This window comes from Ascaphus truei, chromosome 5 (assembly GCF_040206685.1).
Source record: "Ascaphus truei isolate aAscTru1 chromosome 5, aAscTru1.hap1, whole genome shotgun sequence".
Taxonomy (NCBI): domain Eukaryota; kingdom Metazoa; phylum Chordata; class Amphibia; order Anura; family Ascaphidae; genus Ascaphus; species Ascaphus truei.
Window position 1 is genome coordinate 145,304,740 of NC_134487.1, and position 6,000 is coordinate 145,310,739.

The following is a 6,000-nucleotide window of genomic DNA, read 5'->3' on the forward strand; positions in this document are numbered from 1 at the left end:
AAAGTTAGTCACAGTACACAGTACACAATAACACAATAACACTAGCCTCTGTGTCAGAAGCTCACAGTTGAACGTCACTGTGTAGTAAAGTGTGTAAATAGCAAGCAGCTAGATATCCCTCATAGGTCAGACTCCTCAAACATGGAGGGATATTACTCTAATGAGTGTGCTGTCTCGCAAACGCGCGCTGTATATCACCCATATCCGGATCTTTAGGCTCTGTAAACACCGTAGATGCCTCTGCCTCCGTCTCACACTCCATCGGTGTTTACAGAGCCTAAAGATCCGGATATGGGTGATATACAGCGCGCGTTTGTGAGACAGCACACTCATTAGAGTAATATCCCTCCATGTTTGAGGAGTCTGACCTATGAGGGATATCTAGCTGCTTGCTATTTACACACTTTATTACACAGTGACGTTCAACTGTGAGCTTCTGACACAGAGGCTAGTGTTATTGTGTTATTGTGTACTGTGTACTGTGACTAACTTTAGTCACCACAGCGCCTATACCTTATATAATAGACCAACACTCTTGGGTCTAGAGGTAGATTTACTCTTATATATATGGCACTGCTGTGCCTGTGCTGTATACATCCCCTTTCATATACATTGCTATATTTCACCTTTTTGCTGATCCACTCCATTTTCAACTCCCCTTAAGAGGTTTTAGATTAGCTGTAAATTCACTGTTCATTGTTTTATGTATTCAATAAGTATCAACTAAGTAATAAATCATTTTTTGTTTTGTATTTTAACCTCCTATACCCATATGGCTTAGTATATTTGAACTATCAGTGTATATATATTATCACTCAGAGTTATTAATTTAGTTGAGTGCAACCTATGGGAACGCTTTCTCTTGGTCATCTCTGACCATATCCTATCCACGAATTGAAAAAGTATCATTAAATGAATGAGGAGGGGATAAACACAATTTATTGGACCGCAGGGAAGCGAATTGGATCTTACATGTTAAAGACCCGTTCTCCCTGCGGTCTGAATACTGAGTGGAATTTAAGTAATTTTTTTAAATTAATCTATCATTGACCCCTATATGATGGTCACACATCAGAATTGATTTACTATGTCTATCTCCCTTTTCTTCCATTCTTTTTTTTCCCCTCTCCCCCCCCTTCCTCTCTCCCTTCCCCCCCCCCCCTTCCCTTCCCCACTCTTCTCCCCTCGCTCCCCCTCCCCCTCTCTTTTTTCATATTTTTTCATATTTTCCCTATACATGCAAAGTTCAATAATCAACCTTTGGAGTTTACATTTTTTAATCAAGAAAATTTAGATTATGATATACATTTGAGGAATATCCTCCAATTTGAGATATTAGTTAAATATATGGTAAATTATCTAGCTGACATCCTGTACATGTTATCTCATGACAATAGGAGGTAACATTATGACACCTAGAATAAAAACATATGAGGTAATAGTCAATACGAATTATCTTTATACATTGGAGGTGATGTCACTTAGGGGCGTCACCAGGAGGGACTCCTAGATTCCAACAGAGGTGCACGCTCACAGGGGCGTGGACTCAGTTATGACGTCACACACACGTGTTTTTGGTGTGAAATTTGATTAATGTATTTCACATTTGGGATAGTGTATAAAAGGGTCCCCCAGTGATGCGTTTTTAGTATTTTATCAATTTTTTATTCTTAAAATCACTTACTTTTTATTTGTATAGATGCAGCAGCCATTATTCGAACACTTTACGTGTTGTATACCTCGGAATACCCATGTAACGGCACAAGATTTCTTCCAACCGTACCGCCTTAAGACGCGAGTGCAGGCGAGTGCATAAAATGGCATTTTAGTGTTCTGACTTTTAAACACCTGAAATTGACACAGTAGCACAGTAGCACAGTAGCACAGTAGCACAGTACTGTACACATTACAATTCATTCATTTCATTGCATTTAATTGCACACAATCCAATCAAACAAAGCAACTGTGATAAACACGTGTGCCTGGGGTGATTGGCGGCGTTCATGCCGCGTTGAGTACAGAAGCGCACACGAAAACGGCACCGTGATTTGTTTCAATAACGGCTGCTGAATCTGTAGCTACTTTTTGCCGAGAATACACAGTAACATTTTTCCCAATAGAATGTAACATTGTTGTGGAAATATTAACTTGAAATTCTGACACTTAGAATAATGAATCAGCAATTCTTGGCGTACAATAGATCATGCTGTAAATTTGATAGAAGATACAGGCATATTTTAACCATAATGTATGACACAATTGATAATATAGAATATTGTCTCTGTCTTTCCAGACCCAGATGTCGAAGAAGCAGCAGTCATTACGAAGAAGAAAAAGACAAGATTGTAAATTTTGAAGAAGAGGCGACGTATTTTTGTATTGTTCCTTTTTCCTTTATTATCCTGTACAAATAAAAAATGTTATTCTTTAAATATACTTTTTGCTGTGTTCATGTTTTTACTGTCTATACACTGTCAGTAGTACTATACCTAAAATTCTTTGGGCATTTCAATATATAAAAAAGTGTCATTGATAAACTGTAGAGAATACAGTACAGTACAGGATGTACAAAATAATATATAAATCTAGGAAATAAAAGTGGTTTTTACTATCTAGATACACTAACAGCAGTACTGTACTACTGTCTAGCAGATACAGTATCTACTGTAGCGACTCCGTGAGGAAATGCACTGTATCTTACTGTGCAGCAATTTAATTAGGAACATAATGACACGCATGCTAAGACGTGATGACACGCATATGCATTTCAATCAGGTTCCAATTAGACATACACGCATGCGCGATAATATGATGACATGCATATGCGTTTCAACAAGGTTCCAATTAGACATACACGCATGTGCAGGTGTGATGACACGCATATGCGTTTCAACAAGGTTCCAATTTGCCATACACGCATGGCAGAATAAATATTTTACATTCAGAAGAAGAAGCGACGTTTTATTTTAATATTATTCCTTTTTCCTTTATTATCAAGTGCAAACACAACATTTAATTCGTTAAAAATACTTTTTGTTGTTTGTGCAAATATTTTTATTCTTCTACAGTTTGAGGATTTTGTGTGTGGCTAAGGAGCCTTAGAAAGGACTTCTTTCCTATGCACAGTATGCAGTATGAAATCATAAAGTGAATCTTCAAATTACAATTACACACACTTGAAGTACTATGCAGCAATAAAAGACAGGTTGAATTGCAATTAGATTGCGATCACCCACTTGAGTTTCTCGACGGTATTGCAGACAATACTAAAATGCCATTTTCTGCACTCGATAAAAACACAAGTAAACTCATGTCTTAATGCGGTAAAATTTGAATAAATCACGCAGCATGACCTGGGTATGCCCAGGAATACAACCCATGAAATGTTCGGATAACGGCCGCTGCATCTGTTAATCCGTGACACCACTGATCTTCTGTTAGCCAAGGAGGGAGTTGTCTGGAATAGGAATTATCATTGGGTTACCATGGACGTCACATCAATGTACAGCATTATTGCACATAATCATCGTCTTTTAGCTATTTAACATTATTTACAGTCTTCTTCACTATCAATTTCACAGAGCAATTTCATCACGGATTGTATATTATTTTTACTCACTCACAACTATTTTTTATTTGATTTATAGTTTTATCTTCAAAACAAAGGCACTGCTATGGGGACCTCCTTTGCCACCACTTACGCAAATCTTTTTATGTGTTTACCAGAACTTACTCACATTTATGGTAGCACATACTTTTCATCATCATATTGTTTTTTTATAAAAGCTACATAGATGATTTAATTTTCATATGGGATGGTGACACAGGCACTTTGAATACTTTTTTGACACTTTAAATATAAAGGATGTCAATATAAAATGTACTTATGAAACAGATGTACATCATATTAATTTTCTTGATGTTTCATTCTATGTGGACTTGAACAATTCAATACAGACAGATGTCATTAAGAAACCACACTCTAGGAACTCATTCCTCCATGTGAAAAGTAGTCACCCTAAATCGCTAATACGTAGGATTGAAAAGGGACAATTTCTTCGTGACAGAAGACTCTGTTCGGATGATGGTTAATTTCTAGAACATTGAAAAGATCTCAGTGCGAGATGCACATTTAGAGGTTATAATCGGGATGATATTCAAACAGCTTTCCAACAGGCTAAATTTACTGAGAAAATATCTTGTAAATCGTAAAAAACAAGAAAAAGGAATTTGTTCACAGTCCTATATTCATTACCCAATTCAATGGTCAAGTGAATCAGATAGCAGGATAGTCCATAGACATTGGGAATCTTTGAAGTTGGATCCTGATCTCGATCAAATTACAAAAGAGGGTCCTAAGTTCGCCTTTAAGAGAGCGAACACTCTAGCATCCTCCATATCCTCGAGTCTATTTGAATCTTCACCCAATGAACATATCCGTGGCATACCGGCTGGGTTCCATAAATGTGGTCATTGTGGGTGGTGTCGGTTTGCCAAAGCAATTAAGAAATTGAACACTATACAGCCCAAATTTAGGTACAAGATTTCCTCCTTTATTAACTGCCACACAAGTTTTGTTATCTATGTTAATAAGTGTGGTTGTGACAAATGTATGCAGGGAGGACCCATCAGACCTTTAAAAACTAGAGTTGCTGAACATGCACGTTTAATAAAAAATAAGTATTTATCACATTTATCTAGACATTTTTCTGAATGTCAATCAGGGGGCATAAACAACTTTCAATTCTTTGGCATCGAACATATATCGCCACACAAAAGGGGAGGTGATATACTCAATTTTCTAAACAAAAGAGAAATCTATTGGATCTCCATGTTAGATACGCTTTCTCCTAAAGGCATCAACGTGGAATGGGAACTTAAACATTTCTGACATGATTAAAAGTTCACCAATTCCTAGATCCATACTTTTTACTGCTTTTTCAAAATTAAATGTATAATATAATATGTTTCTAGTTGTTTGACTGTACTATTGGACATCAGCTAGTTATATAGTAGAAGTTTCATAACTCTTCCATATTTCCAGAAATATATATGTATATTAATAATGATTTTTCTCCACAATGTATTTCTTTAGAGTACATATAATAATATAGGCAGATACTGGCTTTGTGTGCATTTTTGTATTCATTTTTAGCTCTTCTTTATTTTTATATATCTTTTATGTTTTATGTATTTTTCTTCCTTGTTGATTTTTTTCGGTGAAAGTTAAGATTGTAGAACATATTGTTTTGTTATGTATTCATTTTTTGTTTGTCATGTATTTATTAATCTCCTGTTTGTTACAAACAGCCAGACCTTTATATATGAGAGTATTATCGTGCTGTGATGCTCTCCGCATGTGTGTTAAGCTACGGTATAATTGATTTGAGACCCAGCTGATTCAATCAGAAAGAGGATCTGCCGGGACTCTATCTATTTTTTAACTAATACATTTTTCAAATAGTCACTCTCGTCCAATGTTGCTTCTTCGGCTGTGCACCATTTTTTTCCTATCCGGATCACATCTTTAAATGGAATAGAAGGACTGCATTGTTACAGTACTATACACAAAATTAACATGAAAAGATGTGCTGAATGCTACAATAAGGGTAACACTCACCACAAACAAAACCAGTAAAAATCAAAAAGTCAAGTAATAAGAACAGTGTAATTTTACTCAATTGGTATATAGACTGAAAGAATCTAAATGCAGCCTCCAGGACCTAGGATTCTCACAGGTATCCCAAATTCATAGATTTTATATAAACTAATCCATCTTCACTCCAAAAACTCCACCATTACAACGACCATCCACACAAAACCCTTCTTAATCTATTCCTTTGTACCTCATCAAACTATACAGTCAGAATTTAGATACGCTCATGGATTTAATATTCTTCCAGTCAGAGTACACCATTAACATTGGCACACTTCTGAAGACCATTCTGCCTCTGCACTTGAAGGTTAAAGTATTAATAGAATTATTGCCTCAAATTCTTT

General features: G+C 36.0%; 1 long non-coding RNA gene across 2 annotated transcripts in view; it reads left to right on the forward strand.

Annotated features, from left to right (window-relative positions):
• The window catches only part of LOC142494475 (uncharacterized), a 44,378-nt gene extending 41,976 nt beyond the window's left edge, over window positions 1–2,402 (forward strand). Inside the window, exon 3 of one of the 2 annotated variants that reach the window (XR_012801465.1) lies at window positions 2,294–2,402. This is a non-coding gene — a long non-coding RNA (uncharacterized LOC142494475). Of the gene's footprint in view, window positions 1–1,699; window positions 1,799–2,293 lie in introns of those variants that run through there. The other variant, XR_012801466.1, reaches the window with a different exon arrangement.
• Window positions 2,403–6,000: the final 3,598 nt, after the last annotated feature.